A 20,919-nucleotide genomic window follows, 5' to 3' on the forward strand; every position below is an offset into this window, starting at 1 on the left:
CCAACATACACTCTGCTGCTGGCACTGTGTAGTATTTTCAGACCTGCAATGATTATGTGTAAATTGCTGCAAATTATAGCAAGAAATTAGCTGTAATTCCCATGGTATATTTTTGTCCTTGTGTTTGTTACGATTTTCTGATCCTCCAAAAAAGCATGCTGAGATGTCATTTCTGTGCTCCTAGGAGAGGGCTGTGAGTAGAAATAGCTAGCTAATCTCTCTCTCCAGGTACATAGTCCACATTCATTGCTCTGCTGTCTGAGCATGTAATACTATCCTTTCAATCTTTTTAAGTGAAATGACTTCCTATTAAACAAGTGTGAAAGAAGCTGATGCTCCTGTGACTAGTTATCTAGACTTGCTGCCATTTTTTAACCAAAGCAGAAGGAAATTTGCTTTGGAGCTCATTTTTTAATCATATAATTTTACAGTGCTCTGTGCTTTGAATTATATTTGCCCATCAATTCATTGTCACATCTGTGCATTGAGCCCCTAGTTTGTCTCGGGAATTAAGCCTGCACAGAAACTATAAGCCTGCTATTAATGGTGCTAACACCAGTGCCTGCTCAGGCCCCAAAATGCCCTGTCTTTCAGAAAAGCTAGTTCTAGAGGCCCTTCCCAATCATCTCCATGCAAAATATTTAGTTATTTGTGCTGACTGTTACAGGCAATAAAGCAATACCTAAATGCCCCAGTTAGGAATATGTATTGCCTTGTGCTGAGTGTTTCGCATATTAAAACTGACAGTTTTCTGTCCCAGTTCATAGAGCATGGGGAGAACAGCTGAGCCTACACAAGGCCCCCTGGCTTCACCAAGCAGCASGAGCAGGACGGTGATAGCCTTTCATTGTGCAACAGTGATTGCATTTAATTTGTGAGGCATTTTACTGGCTATCAGTAGCAAAGGCAAGTAAACTCTGTATTAGCAGTTTCATGTATGTCATTTTGAGTTTTCACCATAAACCCCCGAATATCCATTCATCCTTAGCAGACTTGCCTTTGTATCAATTTGGGACTGGATTCTTGGCATGCCAGCATATTGTGCCTCATAATGACTTAATCAAAKGATTTCATAGTTTATTCTAGAGCCGAGAAACCTTTATAAACCCAGATTGGAAGCCTGGACCCAGCAGGGAGTGCTTTCCTCATGAAGTCAGAGGAGCTTTGCAGAGCCTGACCCCCCGTGCCTCAGCAGAGCTCTATTGACTTTGGTAACTTCATCTGTGCAGAGGCATGAATCTATCTGCAGGGAGCTAAATAAAGCCTAAAGTCACTGATTTTCAAGAGAAAAACACTTTAGTTAAAGATCTCTTATGTTTTCTTAATCATGCCTGATTTTGAAGTATGACATCACCGCAGAATAATGATATTAAGGAGTAACAGTGAATAAAACAGCCCATTTCACATGATTTACTGCAGTAAGACCAAAGAGAATGGAAATGACTGAGTTAGACAAGGTTTTTATTTGCTCTTTGTGCTGGGTAACTGTTAATCACTCAATGAGAAATGCATATCCAATGACCAGTGCTCAAGCAATGCAAATAATAGCAACATCCTTGTTTCTCCTTTGCCCTTTGGAGGTTTGACAATAAACAGCCATTCCCAATCTATTTTGCAACTCAGACCTCAGATCCAAAAAGCTCCCATCAAATGTAATTAGTTTGCTTTACATCTATCCTTTATATTCCTAAGCTAATAAATGGTCACCACAGTTTCAAAGGGAGTTCATTTTTCTGGCTGCCTAGAGGGGATTGAGAGAGTTGTTGTCTCAGTTCTGTACAACTCAGTTGTTAGCTGAATATATTGACAGGGACAAGCGTTATCTACAAAAGGTGGCAAACCACAGCATCTAGAGTCTTTTTACTCTATATAAAACCTGGTGCTTGTGTGGTCTTTCAGACCCCTCCAACTCTCCGAGTTTCAGTTTCCCCATCTGTGAAATGGGCTTGTCAAAAAGATTCGATAATTCAGTAAATATGGCTTCCTCACCCCCCAATTTACACTACATATTTCCTGTATGACCTTAAGAAAGCTACTGGTCTCTCTGTGACTTTGTTCCTCACTTTTAAAATAGAAGAAATAAGATAACTACATCCAGGTGTATGCAATTTGCCTGAATTTAGCAGCCTTTCCAGAAAGGGCTTGTTGAGGGAAACTTAYTTATACACCTCAACTGGCCCAGCTCACACTGGGACTTCTTAGCCTAAGCTATTGTAGACTGTGAGCCTGTAGTCACATACCRAACTGAGCTGAAGGAGGTAAGAGCTGACTCGCGGGAACATCACCTCAGTTGTTTGCCAACTGAATGCAAGTCTGAGCACTAATATTTGTTTTCTTCTATCCTTTGTCTGAAGTCAGTGGAGCTATTTATTTGTACAGCAGCTAGCACGCTGGGACCTTGAGCTTAGTCAGGCCTGAAAATGCTATTTTTTAATAGCATACTCTAATGTAATACACTAAAGAGTGAGATGTTGGTTTGGGCATTTTTCTAGTGTGTATGTTTGTGTGTATGTGTATATATATCTTTCAGATCCTATTTTTTAAATATATATATATTTAATATATATGTATTACTTATATATCTTAGATCTCATTTTTCTCCTGGATGACACTGTAGATGGTGGATAGATTTGCCCTAGAGATACCAAAGATACAGAATTCACAACTCTTTAGACATATGTTTTGGTTAAGCCACCAAAGAGTGAGTGCTTGTGAGGCACTTTGAAAGGCAATTTTATCAAGCGCATCTCTTCAAATCACTTCTCTTTCACAGAAAGGTTTGCTAGCTGTAAAACTGTTCTATTAAACTGTGTTACCATACTTTGAGGTGATTCATTTTCCAATGCATTGATCTTTGATCTAGGATACTTGTTCCTGGAAATATTCTTTCTCTTTTACTATTTAAAGAAACTCCTTTTGTACAATCTGAAAATCTTTGTAGACTAACGTTTCTTGTGTAGTCTGTTTTTTGTTGTTTGCTAATCACTTTTTCTGAATAGTGGATTTGTGAGGGGATTCCTATTTGATCATGGTCAGATTTTATTTTCACAGGTTTTAGTATACTAAATTAATTCCTTGTGTAGTTCTCCAAAATAGATTAAAAAGATTTTGTACAGGGATATAATCTCATTTTTAAATAAATAAAAAGTTCTGGCAGTCTACTAAAGTGTATGTAATGTTTTGCAAATGGAAAATTGGCAATACTTATGATAGCAAGAAACTACATCTATAGCTAATTAACTTGTAATCTAACTTAAAACTAATCTCTTTTAGAAGGTAAGAGGCCAATACTTACATGATGTAGTCAGGTTTTCTGTTATTAATATCCAGCTGGATAGTCAACAAAGAAAAATACTTAGTTTTTATTGCATTAATTTCCTGCCAAACAAGGCTCTCTACATTAACCATGGCCTCTTGTGAAATCAGCAGGAGTTTTAAGTATGCTTGGGGGTCTCCAGGCATTTGTGTCTATTTGAGATTTTGATGCTTTCATCCCAAAATATCCACACAATCATCTTTTTTTTCCTTCTTCCAGTTGAAGGCCCAGATCTGCAGCCTCAGATGTACAAATATATAAGCTTTACTGACAGTGCTTTTGGCTGAGCATAAGGAGGCAGTAAGCCTTTGCAGGATCTAACCTGTAAAGTTACCATCTCAATTCTAGAGCTATGAATTTTCTATCATCTGAAGAAATACAGCTGGATAAGAAAGTATGATCCAGATGCTCATACTCCAGAGCAGGCTTCTATTTTGGCAAAGCTCTTCATTTCCTAGCAGTATTAACGAGATAGGAGTGCTGAGACAAACATTTACAACCCCAATAATACACTGAAAGTGCTGTTCTGTTGTGAAAAGTGAGTCAGTAAAAATGTCACTTCCGAGCTGCAGGATTATTGGCTTTCAGTGATTCGAAGCCAAACGTGCTCAGTTTATAAGCAAAAATACAGTATTTACTACTTAGCTGCCAGACATGCAAATAGGCCAGGATTTTCTGTTGCCTTATACCCCATGTAGTTGCTTTCCCCCAGGTAGGTGTTGCAGTCATGGTTTGATATTTTCTTGCATCCACTTTACATTTACATTACACAGGTTGCAACTAGGTAGGAATCAGGTCAGAATAGGTTCTTTACCAAAACCAGATGGCAGATATTTGAATGACAGATCATCTAGCCTGCCCTGTTTGGTAACACAAACCACAGAACTTCAATTAGTACCTTCTTCCTTACAGCTCGTAACTCCCAGCTAAGAAAGGCTTTACTGGCCCAATGAAGCTCCCCACAGCTGTATAATTTAATTTCTCATAATCGTTTTGCCCAGATCTAACAATCCAATCTGGGGCTCTGATGCACAAGTGAGGTGCATCCCTTTAATATAATTYGAGGTTTTGGTATATATTTTTCTGAAATATAAGCTAGGAAGAATGTTGAGTCAGCAGAGGCCACCTCTTGTTATCAGTTATGAATAGGTGCATCAGGGTTGACTCCTAAGGAATTTGTAGAAATTTATCTTGAGGAAAGCAGCCAAGTTATCAGTCTACAAAGGACAAATCAATAGCAACCAGTTTCAGCTATTACATTTCCCTTGATATGGCACCTTCTCCTTTTGTCAGCAACATCACAGTGTTTTTTCTGACTTTAAGAAATTTGAAGCAGCTTGAAGAAAAGGGATCTTTGTCTCTTAAGTGGTAAGTTATGGGAAGCTTTACCTTCAGTTTTGCTATAGCATCTCTGTGAAGACTAATGAAACTGCTGAGAGGCTAAAAAAATTGACTATTAAGGCAATACTGTGCAAAGAAACTTCAGTGCGGAGATTCAACTATGTATATCTGGCCACATTAATGGGAATCCTACTGCTAAATCCTAGTGYACCCTGCTAAATAATTTGCCTAATGATTTCAGTTAAGCTCAGAAAAGCAAGCACCATCTGAAACGGAGTCCATGTTTGACATAGCGTGCATGATGCAAGGGATTCAGAGAGAAAATAGAGTACTGCAATGGAAATGCCTCAGTCTCCAGTAGGGCAGGGAAAGGAGAGAGGTTTTAAGAGGTGTAAAGGTGTCTTGGCTCTCATGGGATATCAGGTCTTGCTGTAATGGATTCCAAGCCTGTACCATGAATTCTGCTTTTATCCTGCTGCTGAGCAAGCACTTTTCTTGCATTATTTTTTAGGGTCCAGTTCTTTACCAAGGGAAAGTCTCTCAACTTAGCTGGGCTTCAAAAGCACTACCAAGTTGCAGGGTCTAGGACTCTAATCTGCAAGGAATTTGGAAATTTGGAGCAGTTTTTTTTTTTTTTTTTTTTTTTTTTNCAATTTTCCCATGCCTTCTCTGTAACGCAGACTTCAGCTTTGGTGTATACTTCTTCCATACTTCCTACCTGTTTTGGGCAACATTTTAAGGGATGGTTGTCAGTGATCTTTCGTTGCAGTACGGATATACTCCTGTAATGACAGTTCTTGACAGACTGTCCACATCATGCTGCCTTTATAACCTATCTGCTGTTTCAAGCAGTAACTAAATCCTTTCATATCTATGTGTAACAAAGAGTGAACAGGGAAAATGACAAAATACAAGGATATCTCACCTTCTGCCTACTCATTCTTTGAATATATGTTGCAGAGCCAGCCCCAAAGCAGGATTGGAGCAGACTGTGGGAATGGACTAATGATGCATCTCTAAATCTGCTAGAATGTTATATATGCTTTTACCACAGTTAGGGAAGATTTGCTGTGCATCAAACAGCGCCGTATTTGCATTTACAACTCAGACATCAGCAAAGTGCCTACCTATCCCTGGCTGAAGGCTGCCTGCCATGCACCTTGCCACACTTATCACATGTTTGAACTCTAATGGGTAAAGCCATTTATGTCAAAGTTTTTCTAATCCAAAGAAAATTAGGCTTCAGAAGTTACTGGACTGCTTAGCAAACTTTCTTGGGAAAAATGTGCTGCTAAAAATGAAACTTTTTGCTGTCCAAGTTACAATCTTATCTCTGAGTTCAGTTGGAAATAATGTGCCAACCATGGTGACAGGGAATCTTATGCTGGTGGAAATGGCATCACTCAGAAATGATGAAATTTGACCCACAAACACTTGGGATATTTTTATAAGCAGATGGATCTCAGCTCTCCTGTCCTCATCAAATCCCAGCTCAAGTAATTAGCCTTCAATTTCGCATGGCAATATTATTCTTTGCTTTGTTCCCTACTGCACCCATGTAACATTGTTTGCAGGATCRTCACCATTTCTCCAGTTTAACAGCAGCTACATTTTAGCAAAGAGTAAAAAGACCCATTATCAGTCTCCACAGCACCTTGGTTCTATTCAAGATGAATGGTGCAATATAAATGTAGAGGATTATTTAAAAACCCATTGCAAGCACTTCTAGCATATTAGCCATAATAATAGTCTGACTTTTATTTGGCAATAATCCAATTCTTTTGTCAAGATACAGTACCTGGTGTTTGTACTCACAGACTAACCGAGAGTTGGATTATTGGCTCATAAAATAGCAGGATGGCAAAATTATCAAGAAAAACAATGATGTGTTTTTATGTTGCTGTAAGTTATGGATATGTAATAAAAGGGGTCCATGAAGTTCTTGAGCCAATAAGTATAAAGGTGAGGGTTTTATTGCAGCTGTAAGTCTTGAAATGTGCACTTAATACAGAATGATCTTTAGCTGCCCATCCTGATTTTTGTGTACTGGAGTAATGAAAATAAATGTGAACTAGATAATTTAGGAATTAGGAATTCCACCAAGACAATGTTTTCTTTGAGATCACCAAGCAAATGAAAACAATGCAAAATGTTTCCAATCAAAAGTAAAAATATAAAGGCCTCCTTAAGAGCACGAATGAGACATTGGCCTGAATTCATTCCACATGTAGTGTCTTTGAAATATGAGGAGACAATCAAGAGAGAAGTTCACTACTTACATTTGAAGAATGTAGCCATAATAATACAATTATAATAAATCTAGTTTCTAAATCTTGTGCTGCTTATTAATAGCTCTGTACTCTAAAAAGGACACCTCCAAGGTGGAATTTATAAATGAGGAAATGGAGCAGTGTTGTCACTGACAGAAGCATATCTATCATATGAACTATCATTTCTAAATTACATATTATGTTGTTAATACTCATCAGTATTAACACAATTTCCTGAACAAATGGTGTTCAATGATCCATGCAACTGGTTCAATTTTAAAATTGTATTTTGAAACAAGCATTTGGTTAAATATGAAAAACTCCTCAGAGTATACTGAATAGCACTCTTACTAGCAAGTTGTGGTGCTTGTATGCTGTTTATGCTCAAGGCCTTTACAGCTTTTACAAGTATGGGTTTTGCTCTGGGCTTTAGACTCATCAGTTTTGGAACAGTGTCGCAGATTGGTGTAAGTAGAAGCATTTTTGGAAGCATCTCCAGAAAGTTGTGATTGAGTGGGTTCTTTACCTTTTCTGTTTCTGTTTCAAAATTGAGCATGGAAGGGGGAACCTACATGGCTGTCCCTCACGCTGGGCAAGCTTCTCTGGACAACGAGTCCGTGGGTTTGCAAGCTGAAGGAATCTTAACTCTCAAACTTTCCTCAGTTCTTGCCTTTTTGCTCTAGAAAGGCAGTAGTTGATCCAGGCCTGAGATCTAAATTAGACTCACCAATGCCTTGATGCATTAGGCACAGACCTGATCAGCTAACGCTTGGAGCAGCTCTGTGCTGCAGGTACTTTGTATTTTCTTTTTGTTTCAATAAGTGGTCCTGAGAGTCACTAACTTTCTATGAACTATACAGTTTCTTACTCTGCAATAGTGTCACCAGGGAAGAAAGTGTTAGTGTGTGTAAATGTGACAGGGTCTGGGTTTATAGTTAAGTCTCATCTACTCTGAAGTGAGAAATGAAGTAGGTCTAACCCTGCTCGATGAGTCAGCAGAATCAAGACAACAACACGAACCTCTTATTAGTAGCTCTGCAATATAAACACATGCCTTCCCTCTCTGCTTTCCCAATCTTCCTTTAATGCAACAGTAGCAGTTAGATTCTAGTATATTTTTCTCAGGATCAACTTTAGCCTATTTTCCAGGGTTAGATGGGAAGTCAGCCTCCTATCTTCCTGCTCTTCATTAACTTTCTGTGCTTCAGTTTAATACCTTTTTTGGTGTTTGCCAAGCGGCCAGTGTGGACATGAAACAGCAATTGCTGGCAAATATAAAATGTTTCATTACTTGCTTGGTTGCTGCCCTTAACCTCTTACCTGGGTAAGAGGCATTACCTTATGACTCTTACAATTGCTTTTCATTCTTTGTGGGCTTCTGTAGCCCAATATGAACATACAAAAACTGTGAGTCAGGCTGCCAAAAAAAAAAAAAAAAAAAAAAAAAAAAAAAAAGCATGACTTAAAATCAAAGGATGATCACAAATAATAAAAAGCGTATTTTCTATTTGCCTTTGGGTTTTCTGAACATGAGGCATGCTTATTTCTGGTCTTCAAGCCCTTTGCAACCATGAAGACTAGAAACTCAGGGCATTCATTTTTTTATAGGAGTTGCAYGAAATTCTTGTTTCCAGAAAAACAGTGAATACTGTAAGACCTACAATAAAATGGCCATAATTGGCAACACTGCAGCTGTCACTGAATGCAGTCAGTGAAACTAAATGAGTGATTTTCCTTTTCTATTTAAAATGAGTTTTGCTTTTCACATCAGCACAATGACTTACTGTTTGAGTATCCAAACTACTTGAGGAAATACAGATTGCTTTTGCTGGGATTTTTTTTTTTTTTTTTTTTTTTTTNTTTTTTTTTTTTTTTTTTTTTTTGTATCAATGATTGGCATTAGATGAAATTCACAGTAGGGCTGATTATCTTACAAGACTGCACTTTCAGCATATGGGCTGACTGCCACTGATTTGGCTTGGGCTTGGCATATTCATTTCATTTCTTCACCTTCACACAGCCTGGTGTAGATAGATGGAATATCATTCTTAATTTTCTTCATCCAAGCCTTCTCTCCTTTTTCTAGTCCCTAGATAAATTCTGAGCCTTGTAACAAGATGCTCAAAGGGCCAGAGCCAGCCTACCCACTCACTCCAACCTTCAGACTGAACATGTAGTTGGCAGCTGCATCCCTCGGATAAATGGGCTTCTGCAAAATGACAGTTTAGTTTGTCCGGGTGGAGGACTGCCCCATCGAAGAGTAAGTAATGAATTCTCTCCAGGGCTCAGGGCTGTCACAAACATGACCATCTTCTACTTCTTGTKCCAGATGCAATTCCTAGAGCTTGTGTTCTTGGATATAAAGAGAGCACTAACAGCACCTGCCAAGACATGCAGTCCTCCTGAAAAAAAAAGATGAGAAAACAACCTACATGTGATAGATGTTAGTCATGTTGCTTATTGCACTGTTGGCACAATATCCACTGGAGCTCTTATACTTACATCCATGATTGGGGGATGAATCAGAACCTCCTGCATATGTATTTATGGATGATTTGAGCAGACACAAAGAACATAATGAGATTTTCTTGATGTACCGACCTGCTCTTTCTTCCTTTTGTACTACACAACATCTATAAATCTTGAAGTCCTTTTTTTCCATTTAGGCAATGTTACTGGGTGGAAAAGGATGGCATACTTGCAAGAAACTACATATATGGTAACATCTGATAGTTTGCTAGACTGGAATAGGCTAACAATGCCAAATCTCATAATTTTACTGCAGGCCATGTGGTGATTTTCTGAAATCTCTTGATTCTGGACTCATGTTAGTCATTCAAGAATCTCAGTTACACAAACAAAGTTTCCAGTCTCTGTGTAAAGCTGGTTTCATGTGATTCCCCAGCATATCAAAAAAAGAAGACAAATAAGAACATACTGAACCTGTATTTTGAAAACCAGAAGTCTGTAAGCCGATCTCATGGCTTTGGAAGGCCTGACTATTTATTTCTGAACAGTTCATGCTGGCAACATTGTAATTTTTCCTTTAATAGCTATGTCTATGCTTGTGTAGTTTGGCTTACAACTCCTTCTGTAATAAAACTATCAACATTATTTTGTATATATTAAACTTTGTTTTATTTTTCCTCCTAGTTCCTGAGTCACTAACTGGAGAGATAATGTTATATGCAAGGCAATTACTTAGGCATTACAAAATTAAAAAATGGAATATATTTCCCTGGGAAACAAAGTTTTCACATACTATCTTCTCTGCATGTGGAAAGGGGGTGAAAGCTTAAACACTACATGTTCTGATTGCCTGCTTCTAACAAAAAGGGTTGTTTTTGGAGGGTTGTTTTGTTTTCATGTCTTGAAAGCAGAAAAAAAATTAAAAGATAGGGATTCAAAACAGAAAGGAAAAAAACCCCACTGAGCTRAAGTAATGTACTGAAGGGAAAATGTTTGTCAGCCCTCAACTGTACGTCTCACTTGCATAAGGCTGTTTTACTGCAGGCAAAACAACAACATTGCAATGAATAAAATATTTAATGCTGCTGATACTTTTATAAGGATATTTTTATAGTTCTACCAGGTGCAGTGGCATTATTTGAGTTACTTGGACATGACAAAGTGCTGTCAAGCTTAAGCATTGATTCTCTGGCATATGTTTTTTGCAGTGAAGCTAACAGTCAATAAAAAGAACTCAAGAACTGCAGGTGGAAGATGCTTGTTTCTACATAGAAATGGTAAGCACTGTTTATTCTGATCTGTCTATAGCTGTTACTCTGCCAACTGGTGTAAACCATTTTAAAAGGTATAAAACCATTCATAAAGTGTCAATTTACCCATCAAATGAATTTGAATTACTGTTGTCTTCCTAAATGCTAGCATTCACCAATATCTCCCACTGGTCTTTATTCAATTTAATATACGTAGTGYTGTAAAGGATAAACTATGCACAGCCATTTGCTAATGCTCACCCCTGTTTTCCTTCATCGTTGTAACTACATACTTCGACTCTCCTCCACCAAAGACCCCAATCCTGCTGCAAAACCTGCAGATCCAATAACTACTCTGCTCTGCTAAACAAGCAAAGCTGCTTGACTGTGAAGTACTGCTCTTTGTCACCCTGTCATTCATAGGACATGACCCCRTAGAAGTTTTCTTCAAACACTTCTCCAGACATCATCAGAACTCATTCCTCATGAGGAGAATTGGTCCTGACTCCACTGAAACACTTTCTGCAAATTGTATCAATCAGGAATCTAATGGTGTTTGCCATTTGCCTACTGAGTATGAAGTGTATAAATGCTTTTCCCTATACCTCTCTACTAAACCTGCTCCCAGTAGCCTGATCAGGTAAATGGTCCTGAGAACTCCTGAGCATCTACTGTGCCTGCAGCTCCTGAGGGCTGACTTCAATCACACTTTAAGCCATCCCACTTCTACGTGCCTTTTGCAGGCCTTCTCCCCACTTCAGGACTAGATATAATCTTATTTAATGAGCAGACTTGTCTTTGAAACTCAGCAACTTGCAGCATAACCTATACGGGATGGAAGTATTATCTAACTCCATGGCAGAGAGAAATTATGTATCTTGCCCAAGGTCACACAGAAAATCTGTTGCAGCACTAGAGGAAAAATATACCCAGAATGTTTAGATTCCAGTTAAGTATAAGATATTCGTTGCTCAATTGCAATGGAAACAGTCTGATACAAATTGTATTGAGCTTATACTCTTTTTGTCCTGTGGGAATGTGAATGCATATACATATGGAGAAGAGTTAACCTTTTTGATAGATACAGACTAGTACACGGGTCTTCAATGTTTRTGATTTTCTCAGTTCTACCATGACTTAATATTGATTTTGGATTACACTAGGATATTTTTGTTAGTAGACAGCTTTCTGTTTTATGGTTTATATTTCTTCCAATTCCTGTCTCCAAGGAAAAGGACTTTTGACAGATCTGCAGCACATTTAGCAAGTAGTTATTACTGCTTCAGTGCTAAGATTAGAGCTTCTCCCAGTGTTTTCTGCTGTATATTATTGAAACCAGCACGAAGGTAGCACAACAGGTTGTGTGTCTATACCATAGTCCATAGTCCAGCATCTTAGCACCAGTGCACATCCATCAGTGTTTTAAACTATGAAATGGGCCAGTTGAATTATAAGCTAGGTTACCACCTCTCTCTCACCTAACTCAGCCATAGAGATATTGAAAATTGAAGGGCTGAGGGGCTATAAATTTATTATCTCAAATTCTAGCAGTGTTTAAACAAAAGAATGAAATCACATGCCCGTATTTTTTTAAAAGAGAAACTTAATAAATACATACGAATGGACAGGAAAAAGCCCATCCTTATCCAAATGAATGATTAGTACAAGAGGCACTGTATCACACATCTGCTTTCAAAACTGATGTGCAGTGAGCAAATCATGCAACTGTGTGTACAGTTCATGCTCACTGAAATTCATACACAGACACATTTTGTGCAAATGCATACGCCTGTTTCTATGAAATATTTTCAATAGATAYGTCTGCCAGATGCATGTGAAAGAGTACAAATGAGGCAGAAGAAGTACTAGAATGGAGATTGAGAGAAGGTGGTTCTTTCTAGTGTCATGATTTTCCTCTTTCTTTTAAGAGAGGAAAAGTAGAAGTGGGTGAAAAGAGGCGGAGGGAAGAAAGCTGGGAGCAGGMTGTGATTTATCCCTCTGATGTCATAATCTTCCCACTCAGGAATTGTGTCATAACCCCTCTGCTCAGCGGTAGGTATTTCATAAAGCAGCAGAAGAGGAGAGAGAAATGTGAAGAGCAGAAAAAGAGGAAGATGAAGAGGGGAAAGGATCATGAGGACGAAAGGAAGAACCATAGAAGTCTGAAATTCTGATTTGACTAATACACATTAGAAACATTAGCTATGACGTATACAGGAGGATTGCAAGTGTTTTTGTGAGTGCCATGTTAAGGCAAAGCCTCTCTTCAACCACCTTCAATGATCCAAATCCTCAACCTCTCTCTGCCGCGTCCTTTTGCTCATGAAGTCCATCAGGGCATTTACTGTGTCTATCATCGGTAAGTTGCTAATATGTATTGTTTTTATGCACTGTACAGTGTACAAGATATTAAAACATAGTATGGGAAATCAGGCACCAGGTTTTCTTCAGATTAAATTAAATTAAACAGTATGTCTGCTGGATCACATCTAGTTTTATAAAATGTAGCAGGGACAGGATGAATAGGCCTCTGCTGTTCCCTAATTCTCTGTCTTTGTGGTCTTCATATAAACTAGAGCTGCCTGAGAGCTATTCACATGTGATCGTCCCCAAATGGCCCCCCATTAAAAAAAAATGGGATAGGCTTTCAGCACCTCTCTTTATCTCTATCCCTTCCTTCTACCCCATGTAGAGATTGCAGAGWGTGTGATCTGTAAACTATGTTCACTAGCAATTCCTTGGGAAACTGCCAGCGTAGAGGTCAGAGACGGATAGACTCTGTCCCTCCTCATGCTGTACAACAAAGAGTAAAGTACACTTGAGAAAAGCAGGTAGGTTGTGTCATATTTCTGTCTAGAAAGACTTAGGGATTTCTTTGGTTGTTTTAAGATCCTCGGAGAAAAGGTACTACCCAAAAGCAGATGTAGCTATCAGTTTTCAAAGTCTCTAGGCTTCTTTCCTACTGTAGACTACTGGGATAGCAGTCATCCCATTTCAGCTTGATATCCACTGCCAATGTTTATGAGAAAATCCAAAGCTGATCATGACAAAATATTTGACTGTTGTGGGACAAAGTGTATGTTCTACGTATCTTAAAAGTGTCAACTCCAAATTTCCTAATGATAGCATTCAAAATCTCAAACATGATATACGTATCTGGAAGCTACAGAAATGCCCTGTTTTATTTTTTTCTCCAGTAAAACATTTTGTTTTTAAATCAAAAATCTGCCTACATTTGACAATGAAAACTGTTTGACTTAGGGAAAAAMTGATCAGATTTGCTTTGCTGTAAAACTTTTTATTGGTTGCAAATTTCACGTTATTACAGCTATCCACGGCTRCATTAGAGAAGACTTCAGGCATTAGAAGTGAATAACTGCTTGAAGATTTTTGCAAAACAAATGGTTTACTTCTAAGCAATCAAGGGGACATTTTAGTTTCTCTAATGAGGTAGTTAAATCAAGAAGCTGGAGATACTGAAACCAGATATTCCCTCTGTTGCTGTAGCAGATTTCTCTGGTGTTGACAAACAACCTATCCGAAATAGCAAAGCTAGAGGGACATTAACAGAACAGGCAAGAGCGTCAAACCCTTACTAGTCCAATGCTCTTGGCATTCTTAAAGAACTAGGTAGACAGATGAGCAGACACTTCAGCTGCTGATACAGAACCTTTTCCTTAGAAGTTTCAGGAGGATCTGGTATTTGTGACAGTCATCAGACTGGCAGTTTCTGAGACTATGAATTCCCAGGAGCAGAAATTACGACATTTTACTCCTTAAAAGCCTAATAAAAGACACTGGCTGAACCAATTCCACCAATGTCAGTCAGAACCTTTCCTTTGGATCAGACCCTGAATGGAAAACCCACATTCTTGTCTTATCCTGGGCATCCCTGACTTACTCTGTGCTGTCCTGTGCTGAAAGTGACAATGTATTCATGAGAAGCAAACTCAGCAAATGGTGTTGCTTTGAGAATAAGATTCCTTTTGTAGACCTAGAAAAGGTACCTCCAAACTTGGCAGGTACCTCTACAGCTATAGGATGCCAAAGCCATAGGAAAGTCTTATACCCCAATTGCAGCTCCAATGCATGGTAACTTCTTCTGTTCCTAACCCCCAGATTCTGCAGAGAGCTCAGCAGGATCTAGGAAGACGGGCAATTCATCCATGCCTTATTTCAGATGGAGGGAAATGGTCTTTCATGTTCTGATCTATGTTCATGTTTTTTCACTACCATCAGCAATGCCAGCTCTGCTGTTATTGATAATGTTCTTAAGCATCAGAGACCTGAGCATCATCCTAATTTATGCCAATGAAGGGTCTGAAAATGGCAACTSTTGCCAACTATAATATATTTGAATTAGTCTCTTAAAAGGACAAGAATTCATATTATTTAATCATTTGTTCTCTCTAGGAAACACAATGCAATTGTTTAAATCAAAGCCAGCTGAAGTATTCTTAAATTATTTCCATTAGCCTGGAGGAATATATAAAAAGAACATCTCTTTTCCTATCACTTGCCACTGCAAGACATTATCTCCTCTTGCCTCAAATGTCACTGCTGGATTTCAGATTGAATTGTTCATTATTGGGATGGTTAGAATAACCAGATATGAAAGACTTTCACTAGTTAGCTTAAGGACAATATGAAAAAAAATCCATTTAATCTATAACTTGAAGTCTTTTTGGTCTTAATGACCTAGAGTAGGGAAAGCTTCGGCCAAAAAGCAGAACTCATTTTTGCCAGCAGTCTTCATGTATTATGAACAGGGTATGCTATTCTCAATGCCATTTTCTTTCCAGTTGTCTTTGATTTAGAAGTAGCATTCCTAAAACATTGTTCACTGCCAACTTTTGAACTCAAATTCTTCTATTCAAGCACTGAATGGTAACACTGCTGGTTTCATGGTGTTGCTATGCCAGTGTGTCTCAGAACACCTTATTCTGTATCTCACAAACAGTGGTGGATAGCTTTTGTAAAAACTGCAAGACAAATACTAGGGCATGCCTGGCAATATCACATGAAACCAGAAATGTGACCTCACTATATTACAAGTTAAAAGAAATATTTTCTGCTCATTTCTCTACTATTTGCCATCCTTACTTTCAAACTTGTTGCACAACATACAAACAAGCCTTCTGGATGGTTCATACACCTCTCTGTCCTCTTATATTTGTAGCTAGACTTTTGAGAGGCATTTCAAGTATATTGTTTGCTCCTGTGGCACCAAAATTATTTACACAGAACAGGCCAGCCACTTCATTGTCTCGAAAACCAAGAATCCATTGACAGAGTTGTAGCTAAGAGCTCTGCTCCATGCAGGAAGCAGCACAAAATTGCTAATCTGCAAACAAAATCTAACATTACAGTAGAGAAGTCTAGAGTTTAGTTTTTATCTACTAACTAATATAAAAACATATTTCAACAGTAAGGTGGAACTCAAGCATACACAGAGGCCCACAGGTGTAGGATTACTGTTAAGGGTAGCATTTGGGAGCACAGAGAGGCTCTCAGTGTGGCTGGAGTTARCTGTGTTAATCACTAGACATGCACAATATTAGCCACTCCTTCCCTGAAAGACTTTACTATCTAGATAGACAAAGCGAATGCAGGAGAAGAAAAAGCACAGAGGTACAAAATAATATCTTTGCTTTCACTTACTCATCAGCCAAGAATGGCATACTGTTCTAAATACCAGGCCATACTCAATGAACTATTTAACATGCCTATTAAAAGCCTAAGTAGGCAATTGTTAAGGGTTTGAAAGGTCCCAGCCCAGATTTCTAAACAAGGCTATCTAGAACTGAGGCTCCCAGATTTTTAACTGTGTGGCAAAACAATTTGCCTCACTTCCTAAAAGGCTGAGCAGCCCAGCAGCAGAAGAGGCTGGAGCTCTTCTCTGTGAAGGACCTCTGTCCTACAGTGTGTCCTGCTCAAGAAAGATACTGAGCAGCTAGGTTGCTCCAAGGGCCTCTTCATAGCTTTAAAGGAATCAGTTTGGTGCTGAGTCCATACCTGGTACCATGACTCCAGGCAGGGCACTACTGGCCTGGTTCTACTGGCTGCTTGGATGTCTTCAAGTAGTAGTGGGCTGTGAGAGATGTTCTGCCTAGTATCCTGTTTTTACAGTTTTGATCCTGCCTTTGTTTTCACCTGTTGTCCTTCATGATCACTCAGCTCTCCCCAGCTCTCCTTCTCTTTTCCCATCTCTAGAGAGGCAGAAAAACATTAAGTTCTTTTAGGGATGGACTTGTGTCTCTCTCTGATGGAAAAAGAACAGTAAGTACAGAAACTCAAAGCAGACTACTGGACTGTTTGTACATTATTAGACCTTTTTATTCTGACCATTTTCATAACTTGATGAGTAAGACTCCAGAATGGCATGCATAAATGCCAAGAAATGGGATTTCATTTCTATTTTTTATGATGAGAAATATTCCCTGAGTTGTTTTGGAAAATAAATGCTGAAAGCTGGAAATCCTAATGGTAATTAGTGTTCTTTCATTTCCATATGTGCATCTTTCTCTCAAACTATGCGACATCAGCACAGTAAATATCCTTTATGTAATTTAAAAGTAAAACATAGCACGAAGTATGCTGTTAATTTTTATTGATAACATTGCATAAACACAAACATGAGGGAATCTAAAAAAAATTCTGGGCCAATTTCTACTCTTGGCAGAAATTCTACAACCCCCTTTAAGTCAGGAGCATTCTGGGCTTACAAATGAAAGCAGAATTTGGACTCTRGTTCTTTAAATCTCTGAATGTGAGCATTGAAATAGAGAGCTGGCATTGCTGCTCATGAAAGGCCACTGCCAAATGATTGTTGGGCCAAATTTCCAGTAGGCCTGGGTAACTAAAACTCCAACTCCTCCTGTTAGTACAAGGTACAGAACAGAGGTCAAGGTGACCATGGAAAAAAATACAGTGAGATTCAGATTTAAATCAAAACAAATTTGAACTCAATTGTTCAAGGAAGTCTTGTGCTTACTTGTTCTGGATAGAAATAGCCTATCTCTTGATAAGTAGGGGCTGTTTTTGCTCTCATTAAAGCCAATGGTGAAATTCTCAGCAGTTTCATGGGCTGCATGCTGAGTCCCAAGCAATTAGATTAGAAAAACTGAAATGGTGTTATTGCTAAACACCTGATCCAAAGCCCACTGAGGTGAAGAAGAGATCTTCCATTACCTGCTTTGATGATAAATCTACCTCAAAATAAATATATTAAGATTTCTCAAGTGATTTCTAAACYTCTAGCAAAATAAGAAGAAATAACCTACTACAGCAGAAGCAAACACAAAACATCCTCTGTGTTAGCAGATATATTAAGTGGATTTAGGAGAAGGGAGTAAAAARAATAGAATAAACTTATTTCATAAAATTTGTGCCAATGCTTTCTAAAGAGATATGGGAGCATATGGCCCTTCAGAATATGAGAATAAGTTGTGCTGAGATATCAAGRTGACTGCAGCCTTAAAACATGATAAACAGATCTAAATAATGCAGGCTAAGGAGATTAAATATTGTTTCAATTATGACATTATTAATGAGGGAGTAATGTTTACCAGTTGTTCCATTTTGCCATGGATCATCAAATCACCAGAGTATCTGTAAAACCTTTCACCCCTCTCTTGGTGTTTCACCTTATACCAGGATCTCTTGCTTAACAGTCTCGAGCTGTTTTTGACTACTGCTCTGTCACAGCAAAAATATGTCTGATAGAATAAGTATGTTCCATGAAGATGAACATCCCATTGTATATGAAGTTCCACAAGATTTTAGAGGTTCTATGTCCTGCTGAATGTTTGTGTACTCTCAAAAATCAAAACTGCTCCTATTAACTTATATGAATAGCCTCTGATTCCTTCTCTGCAGTATTCTACAGAAAAAACTCTTCTGTTTTCATTTGCTGGCTCAGAGTCACTTTTGACTTTTCCCATCTCCTTTAGCTGATCTCTGTTGCTTTCTTAGAGAAAAGGATGTCCTTTTCTGGGTAGTTAAAAGCTTAGTAATTTCTCTGATCGTATGCATCCCTCCTTCCTTATTCTACTTGAATTCAGCAGGGTTTTTTAGCCTATCATTTTTAACATTTTCAGAATAGAAAATTAAATGCTATTTCTTTAATATTCTATCTTCCATTCACAGTGGATCAAGATTTACAGTTACTTCTTAGCTGCACTCTTTATTCTACTTTAAGAATAAGCCTGGCTCTCTTTTTACTGATTTTCTCTCTGAGAGACAGTCTGACTATAGGCTCTTTTTCTCTGGATGACATACAAGTTTGTGCCCTCTATTTCCCACTTGTTTGCAGTTCTGAGTTGTGGCAGCTTCAGACTACACCAAACATACCGATTATGTACTACAAGAAATCCACTTACTCCAGCATTACTGTAGCTGAGTTTTCTCATTTTGGCACATCAGAACGCTGATGAGCTTCATACACAACTCCAGGAACACTACATCTGCATGTTCTACTGTCCCTCTCCCTTGATATTCTAACTTAACATTTGTTCTGCCATGTGTTGCTGGTCAAAACCCCTGGCAGGAGACGTTCATCTTGTTCACTATCTGCCTTTCCCTTTTCATTCTTGCTGCTGTACTGCTGGCTGTTGTGCTGGTTGCTCACAACTGCAAATGAACCAATTGCCCTTCTTCTAAAAAGACACTGCRAATGTTCCACCCTCCTATTCTGCATCTGTATTTCTAATGAAAGGAGGAAACMTGCACAAAGTATTCTGAGATGAACCAAATGGAACTGGGGTTCTAAAAAAAGGATATAAAAAAAGATGATCATGGGGAGGCTTGGAGGAACGTGATYAACACTCCCCATAGCTCCTTGTGATTACTGCCAAGACTATGAAAGCACTCCAAATAACATTGTGGGGAATGCTGTGATACCCACATGCAATGCAGGTCATCTTCTGTTCCTGCAACCTGGCATTTGGAGGATTTATTGCATCAGCAAAGACAGTCAAGTGTGAATAATCTCTACCAAAATAGTTGTAAAACTATGTTAGTGCTTCCACGCTAGTTGCACCAGCATTTTCTGGTGTTGATCCAGGCTCAAATACTCAAAACAAAAAGATTAGGGGCCTTCCACCCATGAAGTGTTTCTGCCAGGATTATAGACCTACCTACTCAGCCCATGATGTTTGGCACAGCAAGTTCTTGCTAGTGGAGCATCTCTGCTTGGACATTATCTTTGCTGAAATCCTTGTGCGTGTCCTCTGGCAATGCCTTCCTTGGGATATTCTCAAATTCCTCTGCTCTACAAAAAGCACAAATGCTAAAATAGTTAGGTATCTCTCAATGTTTTACCCATCCTCAACAGCTCCAGCTTCCCTTGAGCCTTCACAACCTGGTCACTTTTCCCCTCGAAACGCTCTGTGAACTCGGCCCACCCAGCGTCCCCGACCTCGCACCCAGCTCCTCCAGCCTCGGCCTGCTCCTCTCCACCAGCCACACACAAACCCCCGGTTTACGTGGGTTGTTTCATCCCTCCGGAATCCTATCTCCCCTTCCTGTCTGCTACTGTCCTTAAGTCTCTCCTCAAACCCCTCCTTTACAGCACAGCTTACAGCTCCCTGTGAGATTATGTGAGCCCGTGTATTGCAGGTGCAATATAAAAACGTGCCGTATAAAAACAAGCTGCAGCGTATCGTCTCCGTGCTCCCTCATAAAAAAAAATAAAAAATAAAAATCGGTGACCTGCTGTAGATAACGACAGGAGATTCAAAATCTGCAGCTGGCTTTTTATAGAGGAAATAAAGCAGCGAGGCGAAGCACAGCTCAGCGACCAGCCCGGCGCGGGGCTGCGCTGCCGCCGCCGCGCACCACAAGCACGGCGCGGCCGGCGGGAGGCCGCCCCAGCCCGCGGGGAGGGAGGGAGCGAGGGAGGGAGCGGCCCGCCGCGGCGGCGATGACCGGGCCGCGGCTCCCGCCCCGCGTGTGGAGAGGGTCATCGCGGGGCGGGGGGACAGAGCGGGCCGCGCCGCGGCGCCTTTAAATGCGATTCTGCGGTTCACGTCGCCGCCGCCTTCCTTGTAATAATTAGTCGCGGGATCCGGCGCCACCTCCCCCTTCCCTCCCGGTCTCCCTTCCCCGGCTCCACCAATCAGCGCCTGCCCGCGTCACTCTGAGGGCAACGAAACACGGGGGGGGGGAGGAAAAAAGTTTGGTGAGGAGCGAGCGCGCGGGGCCAGGCGCGGCCGGGCGGCGGCGGCGGCGGCGGGGCCGTGAGGCAGGTGAGGCGCGAGCGGCCGCGCCGGGG

General features: G+C 39.7%; 1 protein-coding gene and 1 long non-coding RNA gene across 8 annotated transcripts in view; one reads left to right on the forward strand and one right to left on the reverse strand.

Moving 5' to 3' along the window:
• Positions 1-1,444: 1,444 nt before the first annotated feature.
• Positions 1,445-20,529, reverse strand: LOC146593822 (uncharacterized). Of its 2 annotated transcripts, none has more exons than XR_014896309.1 (3): positions 20,358-20,529; positions 19,784-19,912; positions 1,445-9,329 (listed from the first exon to the last, which is right to left on the reverse strand). It is a non-coding gene; the product is annotated as an uncharacterized LOC146593822 (long non-coding RNA). The 2 variants fall into 2 exon arrangements; XR_014896308.1 differs by having other exon boundaries at positions 19,784-19,917.
• A 272-nt stretch (positions 20,530-20,801) lies between these two features.
• The window catches only part of ZFAND6 (zinc finger AN1-type containing 6), a 40,133-nt gene continuing 40,015 nt past the window's right edge, over positions 20,802-20,919 (forward strand). For 2 of the 6 annotated variants that reach the window (XM_085308694.1, XM_085308697.1), the window contains exon 1: positions 20,805-20,893. The gene's annotated coding sequence lies outside the window, so the exon portion shown is untranslated. Of the gene's footprint in view, positions 20,894-20,919 lie in introns of all 6 variants that reach the window. The other 4 variants (XM_085308695.1, XM_085308698.1, XM_085308699.1 and 1 more) reach the window with 4 other exon arrangements.

The sequence above is a fragment of the Rhea americana genome, unplaced genomic scaffold (assembly GCF_003343005.1).
Source record: "Rhea americana isolate MKP2758 unplaced genomic scaffold, rheAme1 scaffold_28, whole genome shotgun sequence".
Classification (NCBI taxonomy): domain Eukaryota; kingdom Metazoa; phylum Chordata; class Aves; order Rheiformes; family Rheidae; genus Rhea; species Rhea americana.